Genomic DNA, 14,082 nt, shown 5'->3' with positions numbered 1-14,082 from the left:
GGACACCACGAGGGACACGGTCGAATGCCTTCTCCAGATCCACAAAACACATGTGGACTGGTTGGGCAAACTCCCATGAACCCTCGAGCACCCTATGGAGAGTGTAGAGCTGGTCCAGTGTTCCACGGCCAGGACGAAAACCACACTGCTCCTCCTGAATCCGAGGTTCGACTATCGGCCGGATTCTCCTCTCCAGTACCCTGGCATAGACCTTACCGGGAAGGCTGAGAAGTGTGATCCCCCTATAGTTGGAACACACCCTCCGGTCCCCCTTCTTATACAGAGGGACCACCACCCCGGTTTGCCAGTCCAGAGGTACTGTCCCCGACCGCCACGCGATGTTGACGAGGCGTGTCAGCCAAGACAGCCCCACAACATCCAGAGACTTCAGGTACTCAGGACGGATCTCATCCAACCCTGGAGCCTTGCCACCAAGGAGCTTGCCAACCACCTCAGTGACTTCGGCCAGGGTGATGGATGAGTCCGCCTCCGAGTCCCCAGCCTCGGCCTCCTCGGAGGAGGACGTGACGGTGGGATTGAGGAGATCCTCAAAGTAATCCTTCCACCGCCGGACAACGTCCCCAGTCGAGGTCAACAGCTCTACCCCTGCACTGTAAACAGTGTTGGTGAAGAACTGCTTTCCCCTCCTGAGGCGCCGGACGGTTTGCCAGAATCTCTTTGAGGCCGTCCGATAGTCCTTCTCCATGGCCTCCCCAAACTCCTCCCAGCTCCGAGTTTTTGCCTCCGCGACCACACGGGCTGCAGCACGCTTGGCCCGCCGGTACCCGTCAGCTGCCTCAGGAGTCCCCCGAGCCAGCAAGGCCCGATAGGACTCCTTCTTCAGCTTGACAGCATCCCTTACTTCCGGTGTCCACCACCGGGTTCTGGGGTTGCCGCCGCGACAGGCACCACAGACCTTACGCCCATAGCTCCGAGCAGCTGCATTGACAATAGAGGCCGAGAATGAAGCCCACTCGGACTCCATATCTCCGGCCTCCCCCGGAATCTGGGAGAAGTCCTCCCGGAGGTGCGAGTTGAAGGTCCCTCTGACAGAGGGCTCCGCCAGACGTTCCCAACAGACCCTCACTACACGCTTGGGCCTGCCAGGTCTTTCCGGCTTCCTCCTCCGCCAGCGAACCCAACTCACAACCAGGTGGTGATCAGTTGACAGCTCAGCCCCACTCTTCACCCGAGTGTCCAAGACACGCGGCCGGAGATCAGATGACACGACGACAAAGTCGATCATCGACCTCCGGCCTAGGGTGTCCTGGTGCCACGTGCACTTATGGACACCCTTGTGCTCGAACATGGTGTTCGTTATGGACAAACTGTGACTAGCACAGAAGGCCAATAACAAAACACCACTCGGGTTCAGATCGGGGAGGCCGTTCCTCCCAATCACCCCTCTCCAAGTGTCACTGTCGTTGCCCACGTGGGCGTTGAAGTCCCCCAGGAGAACAACAGAGTCCCCAGTCGGTGCACTGTCTAGTACCCCTCCCAAGGACTCCAAGAAGGCCGGGTACTCTGCACTGCTGTTCGGCCCGTAGGCCGACACCACAGTGAGAGACCTGTCCCCGACCCGAAGGCGCAGGGACGCGACCCTCTCGTTCACCGGGGTGAACTCCAACACACAGCAACTGAGCTGTGGGGCAATGAGCATCCCACACCAGCCCGCCGCCGCTCCCCGCGGCCAACGCCAGAGAAATGGAGAGTCCAGCCCCTCTCAAGGAGTTGGGTTCCAGAGCCCAAACTGTGCGTGGAGGTGAGGCCGACTATATTTAGTCGGTAACGCTCAACCTCCCGCACAAGCTCAGGCTCCTTCCCCCCCAGCGAGGTGACATTCCATGTCCCCAGAGCTAGTCTCCATGTCCGGAGATCTGGTCGCCGAGGCCCCCGCCGTCGACTGCTGCCCAGATCTCTCTGCACCGGCCCCATATGGATCCTCCTGCGGGTGGTGGGCCCACGTGAGGACGGCCCCACATCGCTCCCTCGGGCTGAGCCCGGCCGAGCCCCGTGGGGGGAGGCTCGGCCACCAGGCGCTCGCTGGCGAGCACCCATCCCAGGCCTGGCTCCAGGGTGAGGCCCCGGTGACGCCAATCCGGGCGACGTAACTGGCCTTGCTGGTACACTCATCATAGGGGCTTCTGAACCGTTCTTCGTCTGACCCGTCCCCCCGAACCTGTTTGCCTTGGGTGACCCTACCGGGGGCTCCATGCCCTCAAACCCCTCCACCACGATAAGGTGACGGTTCAAGGAGGGGCAACTGAAAGATTCATTAGGGAATATGAATGACACAAAAAAAATAATTTGCACATACAATCAAAAAATTTGATACAGAAGTCGATCATATCAAGACAAGGAAAAATATTATTACACCAACACCGTGCACTCCACCAGGGGGCAGCAATATTGGCTTAAAGCTTGCTAAGCTTTTACAAACTCCTCTGAGGGCGTTCACCCGAACGAGCTCAAATTTGGTTCACATTATCTCCAGAGGTGGAACATCAAAACTTATTCAAATTTTTCACACACGTCTTACGGTGTCTGAGCAGTGAAGCAACAAAAATGTCACACAATTTTGTAGATTTACAAATTGCTCCCATTTGCTCAAACGAACTCCGATTTCATTAAATTTATTAAACTCTCTGCCCTGAAGCTACTTAATGTGAAAATGCTTAATTTTGTGCATTAGTGCCCCCTATAGATTGAAACTAAATTTTATATGGGAGAAGAACATTTGTTCCCAAATAGTTGTTCAAAAATTCAAGAAATTTTGCACAAAATTCCAATTTGGTATCTTGATCCAAAAGTCAGTGACACGCATGCCATATTTTTTATGGCGTTGCCATAGCGGTGACATAAACTCTCCAAGTTATTCCATTGGGAAAATTGACAAATTTTGGCATAAACTTTGGCTGATTTAAGTTCACACCCTGACCCTGAACAAACTAATGTAAGAAAATACAAAAATGGGTGTAATAGCGCCCCCTACAAAATGTTTATGGAAAAATTTGGTTGTATTTGTCACAGTCACACAAAATTTGGTATCCACATTTGTGGCATGATCTAGATTAAAAAACTCATTAATGCCCACACCCCATTTACATTGTGTTGCCATGGCAACAAAACAAGCAAACATTCTGTCCATGCCAATGGGACGTCCTTACACAAACTTTGGCGTAGCTAAACCAAATTTTGTAAACAGATGCATCATGGCAATAGGAACAAAAATGTATATTGTGACCACGCCCCTTGACAAACCGGAAGTCCACTATCTTGGATTTTTTTTTTTTTCAATAAACACATGCAAAACCTTTTTTAAATGAATGGGTTAGGTTAAGAGTTAGGGTTATGGGTGGGTCTATGGTTAGGATTACGACTAGGGTTAGGTTTAAGCTTAGGGTTATTAGTGTTAGTGCAGGGCGCAGGGTTTGCAGGGCGCGGGGCTTGCGGGGCGCAGCGTAGGTACGCGCGAGGGCCAATCATTGCCACTTGCTGCTATATTTTATTATTGCTTTCTTAGTTTCAAATTATTTCAGTGAAAACTGTATATATATGTGTGTGTGTGTGTGTGTGTGTATAGATCTATCTATATCTATCTATATATATATGTGTGTGTGTGTGTGTGTGTGTGTGAAATGTATATGTGTGTTTGTGTGTATACAGACGTGGTATAGTCTGGTTTAGTGCATTTTTAACTAAAAGAATGTGGTGAAATTTCAATTTGCAGTCAGATCTACTCAAATACTAAATACGACATCAAAAATCGCCTCTGTATATTTAAAATATTGAATATGTCAACAAATTTCTATTTTTACACATCAACCACCTTAAAACATTACATGATGAAAAACCTGTAATATATATTCTTCTTACATTAATCACCTACAGTCCCTCCTCTAGTAAATTTGAAAAAAAAAAAGTATGAACAACTAGAACAGATCAGTGCAAATGTTTATCAAAATCCATTTTCATGATTTAATTGTTCGAAAAATAAGACCAGGGTGGTTGGGTGCTCCCTTAGAGATAGGGTGAGGAGCTCAGTCACACGGGAGGAGCTCGGAGTAGAGCCGCTGCTCCTTCATGTTGAGAGGAGCCAGTTGAGGTGTCTCGGGCATCTGTTCCAGATGCCTTCTGGACGCCTCCCTCGGGAGGTGTTCTGGGCATGTTCCACTGGGAGGAGGCCCCGGGGAAGACCCAGGACACACTGGAGGGACTATGTCTCTCGGCTAGCCTGGGAACGCCTCGAGGTTCCCCCAGAAGAGCTGGAGGAAGTGTGCGTGGAAAGGGAAGTCTGGGAGTCCCTGCTTGGACTGCTGCCTCCGCGACCCGGCCCCGGATAAGCAGAAGAAAATGGAATGGAATGGAATTGTTCTAAAAATCTCTGTCAGATACTTTCATTAAGCCTGAAGAGGTTATAGATGTCATCCATGCATGCTGTTTTAGCAATCTTTCTCAGGCCCTTATCAGTATGATTCTGTCCAACGCAAAAGTAAGTAAATAAAATATCCTCTCTTTAAGTTGACTTTTCTGTGTGATATTTCTACAAGTGGTGGGGGAAGTGTGAAAAAAACATCAGTTCTGTCCTCTCATAAAGAAAACTACATGATGTCTTTAAATTCTTCTTTGCAGTGTCCCACCTCAGGCCTGTTCTTCTCGTCTCTCATGTGCTCCAGGTCCTTCATGTCCTCCAGGTCCCTTATGTCCTCCAGATTCCTTATGTCCTCCTCTCCTCTAGGTCCCTCATGTCCTCCAGGTCCCTCATGATCCCCTGGTCCCCCGTCCTCCTGGTCCCTCATGTTGTTCTGGTCTCCTGTCCTCCAGGTCCCTCATGTTGTTCTGGTCTCCTGTCCTCCAGGTCCCTCATGTCCTCCTGGTCCCTCATGTTAGTAATGAGGTAACAAATGACTGTCCTAAAGTGTGATGGACAGCTCCCCTGCTGCTGCCCAATGGGACCCGAGCTCGAACCCCTGCCCACTGTAAAACAACAATGCTGTGGCTCTTTATTGATGAGACAGGCAGAGTTTTTCACTCACTTGCCAATTTCACTGTAACCGTTTGAAGCATTGTCCTTCTGTGCTTTCTCAGGACGGCTGATTGACAGAGGTCCACAGTGTGAAGAGGAGCACATAGCAGCTCTGTAAGGCTGCCCCATAGCTCTGCAGGGCTCATAGGACAGAGGACCACACTGAATGGGCCTGATCTGATTGTTCTGGAGATGGTCACTTCTAGAGACACTAGAGTATTCAAAAATGTCCAAAATATTCAAGTATTTTTTTAACAAGGTAAATCAATAGGTGTGTATGTATGTGTATATATATATATATATATATATATATATATATATATATATATATATATATATATATATATATATATATATATATATATATATATATATATATATATATAAATGTACCAGAGGGTGAGGGCAGCAGCAGAGAAGGCCCTGTCCCCCCAGGTCTTACAGGAGGTTGGCGTCAGCTGATAGGACGACACGGGTGGGGGTGTGGTGATGGAGGAGCTAAGAGAGACAGGTGGGGGCCAGGTTATTGAGGGACTTGTACACAGTGGTGAGAAGTTTGAATTGGATGCTCTACAGGATGGGGAGCCAGTGGAGATCTCTGAGGACAGGGGTGATGTGTTCACAGGAGGAGGTGCAGGTGAGGAGGCGGGCAGCAGAGTTCTGGATGTCTGTTGAGGAGTTTGGAGGGTGAACCGTAGAGCAGCTATTGCAGTAGTCCAGGTGGGAGGAGACAAAGGCGTGGTTGAAGGTTTCAGCAGACTGAGGGGAAAGGGATGGGCGGAGGCGAGCACTGTCCTAGAGGTGACGAAGGCAGTTTTGATTATGTGTTTGATGTGGTGTTCAAAATATGGTGTCTGGTCAAAGATACCAAGGTTACAGAGGTGTGAGGAGGAGGAGACTAAGGAGCCGTTGATGGAGAGGGTGAAGTTATTATGGGTTTTTGGTGAGTGCTTTTGGGGCTGATGATTTTTTCTGTTTTGTCACAGTTGAGTTGGAGGAATTTTGACTTTATTTCGGAGATTCAGTTTGTGAGGGTGGAATGTGTGGCCAGGGTTATGGATTTGGTGAACAGGCAGAGTCCATGACATCTGCAAAGCAATATAACTGGGGGCCATGGTGACAGATTATATGACCAAGGGGAAGGATGAAGAGCAAGGGTCTACAAACTTTTTCCTCTGGTGAGTTAGCTTTACAAAACAAAAATGCCAAAGAGCTACTTATTTTAACAGTTGCAAGAAATGTAGTAAAAATAAGAGCCACAGCCTTAGTTTAGGGACAGTTAGATGGACAAAATATAAACCATTATTCATTTGTTAATGTGCAAAACTGGGCATTAATATGGTCGATTTACAATGGTAATTGATCAAATTTTACTTATTCAGCACAATACGTGTAGTTCAGAAATACCTTGGTGAGCTACTTGGAATGGGATGGAGAGCTACTGGTAGCTCCTGAGCTACAGGTTGGAGACCCCCTATGTAAAGTATGAAGAGGAGGGGGCCGAGAACTGAACCAACCTTTTGCTAAAGCATGGTTAACATTTTGGAAAAACATGTATTGGCAGCTTTTATGGTAGCCACAATCAAAACGCAATTCAACAGCAACTGATTCAACAACATCTTGTTTATCAGTACCATCAAATGTTTGTGTGTGAAGTTTCTTTTTCATATCATGGATAGCAGTAAATGCACTCAGTGGATCAGCCTTAGAAGACAAAAGTATGAACTTGTCATTTACTGTCCCCTTGTAACCCTGCAGGCTGCAGTTTTGCAGAGATGGCTGAGGTGGAGGTTTCTGCTTTGAAGAACTCTGACCAGTCATGGATGTCATGGATGCCTAGAAAAGGACACTAATCTCCCAATAGACTTAATCTCTTTTTATAACCAGAAAAATGTATCAACTTCTCTCAAAATTGTCTTTGGAAAATAACTTCTGATGTTGCATGAAGGGTTAGGTTGTTGGTTGGTTAACCTTGTTATCATAAAATATATTTCTCTGACCCTGACCCCTGTCCACCTGGAGTTTTAATATTATTCACTTTTAATGTAATTCACTTCATATAGTACAGCAGTACATAATTTACCTCTTCTAAAATATTATTTATATGAAAAAAAATCATGCTTAATCCCATAAGTAATGGTAATGCCTGAAAGTTCTGCTTTCTGCTGATTTTAGGTACAGTGAAGAACTTTGGTCATAGCAGCTGTTTCCCACTAGATACAAAGGTTATCTTGGGCTTAAATTGAAGCTTATAAACTAGGGAAGTTTTTCAAGTACATTTGAGGCAGTGATATATGCAATAAAATGCTTAGAAATGATTACATTTGCTGACAATTTGTCAGGTGGACAGACATTTTTTTGTGTTTTGGTGTATGTTGAGGGTGATATTTGACAGTAGAAAGGCAGCAAGCCCCAAAATATTTTTCTGCTAGTTTCCCCCATGTGTCAGGATAGACCATGTAAAATTTTAGGGTTATTTGACCATGTATGCAGTTACAGTACCTTAATATTTACAGTTACATCATTTCGCAAACAGCTTTTCTTAAAAACTGTCTTTTTTGGGCCCTGAGACCAAACGGGGTAGAGTTGGGGTTGGTCCCTATCAACTCGTGATGGCCTAAGATATAAGATAACAGGAAATAATAGTGAAAAAAAGGTAGCAAAAAACATCCTGAGGGGTGTACCTAGCTCCCGGCCTATTATATAATTTTTTGCTCGTAATCATGCATAGAATCTACTTCCCAAATTTGGTGCAGATCTGATAATGTTGATGTCTATGGTAGGGGGCACTATAGTGTTCACTTTTCATATGTTTTATAGTGTATTATATTCAGGCTGAGATCACACATTAGTGATTCAAATTTCAGCACGATCAGACAAAGACTGTGACAACAACAGGAGTGAATAATGTCATCTTGAAATTAGGGTTAGGGTTATAGTTAGAAAATGCAGACTGAAATTTCAATCCAAGATTTGGTTTGTCAGGGGGTGTGGCCATAATAATATTTTTTGTTTGTCTTCACATGATGAATGTGTGTACCGAATTTCGTGGCTCTATGACAAAGTTGACTGGGACGTCTCCCATAGACGCAACATTTTTGAGTTTTCCAGGTGGCGCTGTGTCGCCATTTTTTTTATGCCCAGGCACACAACCCATATTTTATCGAATTTTTGTCACTTCTGAATATTTTGCCAAGTTTGGTGAGTTTTTCAACGTGTTTAGGGGGTCAAATTAGAGCTCAAAAAGCATTATAATAAAAATAAAATAATAATAATTCAAGCAAAAACAATATATCTGAAAATATTAGAACAGCATATTATGCGTTTTTTGAAAGCTCTCGACCTTCCCCACGTCACCATGGGGTCATTGGTGAGTGACGGGTGTGTCTGCACCATCTCGTCGGGGTCGCCCATGACCTCCCATTGACTTCCATTCATTTTAGCAGTGGTAAATATGGCTCAGGTCTTGGGCGTGGGTTACTGGGATACTGCTGTTTGTGCCGGGGGCGACCGAGGACAAAGCTGCACGTCGTCGTCTCGCATTTGTCCATGCGCTCGTCGCTCCCCATTCTGTCCTCGTGGTGAAAGCAATAGGCCCTACGCCCTGTTGGGGCTTGGGCCTAAGAAAAGAAACCGACGAAGGACAATACCGCTCACCATTAATTTCATTACTGGCGAGGGCCAAATATGCAGGATTTGTGTGTAAATCATGTATGAATGAAACGAAATACAACTCCATGTATGTTGTTGTTGTTGTGATGAGGACATTATGACATAGATCAGAAAATTGCTTCATATGGGCTCTTTAACACCCCTGAGTGAGCATTCTCATGGGAAACCTCACACGTCTCTTCTGTATTCCTCCGCTCCTTCTTGTCCCCCTCTTTCTTCTCCTCCAATAAAGAACAGAGTGTGTTTGATCCTGTGCGCTGCTATCTCTCCTCTCTCCCTTCAGCGCTTGTGGCCTGGGCTCAGTGGAGTGGAGTTGTCTGCCCAAAGGGACAAAAGTCTGCTACTAATTGCTGCCACATCAAATGAAGAGGACATCCCACGTGGGCCCTCAGCCTGATGGAGAGGGAGCCACACAGGCTCAGCCTTTGGTGTATTCTCTGTATAACCTGCATGCATTGGTCCCAAGAGCCAGTTTACACAAAGACCACTAAAGACCTCCATTTTACCCAAAATAAAGCCCACAGTAAACTCTTGCGTGTGAACATTCATTTTTAAAATTTAGTATTTTTCTGTCAAGTGTAACCTTTGCTAGAGTGAAATAGTTTTGACCATTACAAATTAGGGCTGTCAAAAGAATAAAAAATCAGCTACTAATAAATACAAAAACAAGTAATCAAATCAAAACATCATACTCATTTGAGCATATATGCTATGGACAGACTCTATGTTTCATTGTGTTTCAGTGTTTCATTGTTGCTGCTGAAAAATAAACTTTCATTGGTCAATAAAGTATTTATCTATCTGCTGATAGCAAAAAGTCCCATTCACAGGACAGAAATAAGCCTTTCCTGAATAGCTTTATAATGATCTTGAGCTGTATCAGAAATATCAGTAATAAGTATCGAGTATCGGAATCAAGTCTGAAAATATATTAAATATTAATACACTGTTCTGCATTGTTCCATAGGTCACGATTTGATAGATGACCAGTTACTCTTCTCTCTAAATGTAACTCATACTTGTCATTTGATAACAGTCACTTCCCTGCACAGGCCTTGCCTTTCAGTGGCTCAATGAAGTTCCAAGTTTGTTGAGAAGGTTTATGGAGCAAGTTTGAGGAGCAACATTCTGAGATTAGTTCTGCCCATGTGACTGCCTGCTATGTGACTGGGAGCAGACAGTGAGTGAGTGAGTGGCTGCGTCAGTATTGTGGGGAGCAAGCCACAAGCTCAGTGGAGCAGCACAGAGCACACAAAGGCCCATGCTCCGCCTCTGTGCCTGCGCTGCTGTCATGGCTCACTGATACAAGTGTCCAAGGGCCCACCACTTCATCCCTCCATCACGCTGATAAGAGGAAGAGGGATGAGGACGAAGAAAAGCAGAGAAGGAGAGAAAGAACGACAGGAGATCACAAAATCATAGAAATGATTCTAGTGTATATGGTGTTTAAAAACACAGTGGAGCACTTCCTGTATTACTACATGGCATCAAAAGGTGGAACAGAGTGTTTTTTAAGAGGAGAACTAAATATACAGGTTTTGTGTTAAACATGTGTGAATGAAACAAAACACAACTCCAGGTCTGTTTGTGATGAGGAAACTACATTATAACATAGATCAAAAAATAGTATAATATAGGCCCTTAGAGTTAAAATCTGAAAGTAACTTGATCTCTGTAAGGACTGAGTGAATGTCTTACAAATGTTACACTTTTTTTTTTATTGTCCACAGTCACGGCCACAAACAAAGTGCTGATTTGGAAATCTGAGCATGAGTGAGAGGCAATCAGGAGAGATGTTGTTGAAGTTAATGTCCCTTCCTGCCTGCACCACTTGTTTGGCAGTGGTCAGGCACTTAGCAACGCTGTCAATCAAAACTGTTGCTAACAGTAGCAGGAGCAGCCTTGGGAAAAGAAGGCATCTGATTGGTCTTTTAACAATGTTCATATCTTGATTTAAAAACAAAATTGTGAAATACCACCATCATGCAGCAAACATTTTAAAACCAAAACAATGTGCCTGACAGCAGCAGCTACAGTGAGAGGGGCCATGTTTCTTTCAATAGATAGTGAATTGGAGCCAGAGTCAATGGAAATGAAATGCATCCATACCTGCTGCCCAGGTCCACTGCCTTAGTAGATTAGAAAATAACATGGCCCATTTAAGCATGATGTTACTGATCCAGAACAAATTTTGTTATTGATTTTATTAATTTACAATTATTTAAGAACGCATTCTAAAAATCTCACTTGCATCACATGTTGATGGAAAGTGCTTTGATTGGTCAAAGTTGATTTCTAATATCTTAATTTGAACCTTGACACAGAATCAATGTTTTGGACAAAACCTTGGACGCTTGGCTCAGAATTGTTTGAGAGTGTGCCCAACCTTTTCACTGATATTGAAGCAGATTTGGAGAGGCTGGTGTGGATACAATGAGTCATTCACTGTTGCATTTAACAGCTTTAATGGAGTCCCTGTATCTTTTTATAACCCTTAGAGCATTCATTTTGATAATAGTGCTATTGCAGTAATGGTGGTAGAATTACTTTACTTTGTTGTAAAATGTTCTGCCAATGATCAGTTGGGCAATTTCAGCAAGAGGCCTGAGAGTCAACAAAAATGGGCCCTACTTTGGACAGCCCCATTTTATAGATGACTTTTAGACTTTTTATTTCTTATATTTTAAGGCCATTTGTAGATAAACATGTCACATGTGTCATGGAGGTTTACAGGCCTGGACAATTTTTTTTCCAGTCTCTCCCATGGAAGTCCTTAAGCTGCACACGCACACTGTCCAAGGTTACACAAACTGTCAGTGTGACATGAGTAGTTCTGATTTGTGTTTCCCAGAGCTGCTGAAATCCAGACAGACGGACGTTTGTTTGAAACCAGGATCAGAGCTGTCACCGACACATGCTGTCCACAAGGTGAAGCACTCTGACCACTGACTACTGCTAAATTTAAACCTGTCTTTAAAACGCCCTGTAAATGTGTGGGCCCCTTGACCTGCACATCCAGCTTGCTGCCCTCTCATGAGGAGGACTCTAGCAGGACCATTGGGTCAAGACACTAAATTAGGCTACCTAAACACTTAATTTTAACTGTGAAAAATCATTCATGACTTAAGTCATGAGCAATTGTTAAAAGTTCACTAGCTTTTCTTGTGGGGGATCTGTTACCTGCTCATTTCCATGGAGATGTTTTTGCTTTACCTATGTTCCACTGTATGGCTTAAACCAATGTTGTTGTAACTCTAGTCATCTTTTCTCATCATCTTCTAAGTTTGTCCCAGGAATTTTGCAGCTCCTATGGGATCTGTCCATAGAGATCCCACATGAGGCCAGGTGGTGCTGGCATGGCAGGACAGGTGAAGAGGTGCAGTATTGTATGAGAGGCTTGGCCACAATCCGGACAGGTGATGTTACTGTCAGTTTGACTAAGCTATGAGCTTTAAACAAATCTGTTTCCATGGACTCAAGCAGGTGACGCAACCAGTACAAGATTTAACCGAAAGTAACCCCTTTATTTTACATTACACCTGAAATTGAACAAACACAAAAGAGAACACAATAAATTAATGCCATGCTGTGTAACAAAGCAAGAACAGCTCCACAGGCAACAACACAGAGTCTTTGGGGCATTCCTGGTGGAGTGAGTGGGAGCACCATGAGTCACTCCGGGTCTCTCCTGGTGCATGCTGCATAGAGCCTGTCATCGCATCCCACCAGTGGGGCCTTCTTTCTAATCACTCATGGGGCCTCTAATGTGCCGTTTTATGAGCCCACAGCCGGACACAACATCTACGGAGGACGAGGAGCCTTATACTGACTCGACAGTACAGGTCTCTATTTGTAATAAATGATCACATGAAAACAATAAAGCTGAAGAGGCAATGCAAACATGAGCTGGGGTGTCATTATGGTTTTCTTCATTGTCTCATCAGGCACTGATCTAACGAGGCTCTGTCTCATCACAGCCTATCTCCATCACACACTGACCTCTGACCTCTGACCCCAGCCTCCCAAACAACAACTGACAAGTACAGGCTCAGACCTGACACCCACAATATGACACTGTTTATGGGACAAAGGGGAAATTACATGGAATTTACAGGGATTTTAAAGAGCCTGTACCTGACAAATCCTCTTGACATCATGAAGACATAGAGCTGTTAAATAAGGACTGTAATATTTAATCCATTTTACACAAAATTTTCTTGGGCAATAACTAATACAGAATCTACTGGCTGACTTTTTTGTCCAATCAAGCACATTGAGTCATTGAGTCGTAGGAAACCAAACACATGACACTATCCCAGAAAGCAGTATTGTGTGGTGAGTTTTACTGGTAAACAAGCAGACTTGGGGAGGACATTAATGTTTAGCCAATAACATTTTAATCACACCGCTTTTTATGCATACTACATTGCATTTCTTGAAACAGAAATGACATTCTCAAAGAGCATGGACAAATCTCCAAACCACCTTGTAGTCGTTCATAACAGAATGGCATTTGTTAATGATTTCATCAAATTGTAAATGTCTTAGTGCATGTCTCAAGTGTTAAGACACTTGCATCTTTGCACATGGTTCTGTACATGTCACCTACTGTTTGCACAATGAGCCCACATTTAGAACATTTTCCAAATAAATAGATCTTGTTGATCTAAACTGATGAGTTGATTCTCAGTTTAATGGTTGTTCTCTCCAAAACATGTCAGCATGATTTTACTGTCTAAGTCATTATCTGCACAATAGTCTGTTCAGTTGTCAAAATTAGTCAAGAACATGATACCATGAACATCATATATGATTTTTTTTGGAACATTTGATAAATTCATGACAGTATTTGTCAGTCAGGTGAAATTAGAGCTTCCTTTCACACTATGTGACCGTGTGGGACAGTGTGAATTTCACCGTGGCTCATCAGGGCCTGGTTCACTTTCATCTAAAGATGCTCATGGAGCTTCTACCACCGTACTCTCCTTTCCTCAATCCAACTGAGTTTTTTTTCTGCTTGGAGGTAGAGACTGGAGAGTGTATGAACATCGGGCTCCAGACCAGAGGTCCCTGCTCCATGGAATGGATGCTGCGTGTGAGGACATCATAGGGGAGGGGATGTTGAGACATTTGTGCCGTTTCTTCCCTCCCTCTGATGACTTCTTCACAGTCATTACACTGCCTCTGAACAGTGAAAGTGTTACTGTAGAAACTGTATTTGCTTTATTTACAGCACTGTAAGCTAGATATAATTTTTTTGTGCGTGTCTGTGTTTATATTTTGCACATGTACAGCATACTGTATGCATTTTCTTTTTATGTACTCTGATGTGTGGAAGTGACTTTATATGTGTGAATAAAATGGTTAGAGTTTCCTAGAGAGCA

The sequence above is a fragment of the Boleophthalmus pectinirostris genome, unplaced genomic scaffold (genome assembly GCF_026225935.1).
Source record: "Boleophthalmus pectinirostris isolate CB_2022bp ecotype Guang Dong unplaced genomic scaffold, ASM2622593v1 HiC_scaffold_19, whole genome shotgun sequence".
In the NCBI taxonomy this organism is placed as follows: Eukaryota; Metazoa; Chordata; class Actinopteri; order Gobiiformes; family Gobiidae; genus Boleophthalmus; species Boleophthalmus pectinirostris.
The sequence above is the reverse complement of the archived record's forward strand: the minus strand, read 5'-3'. Positions refer to the sequence as shown.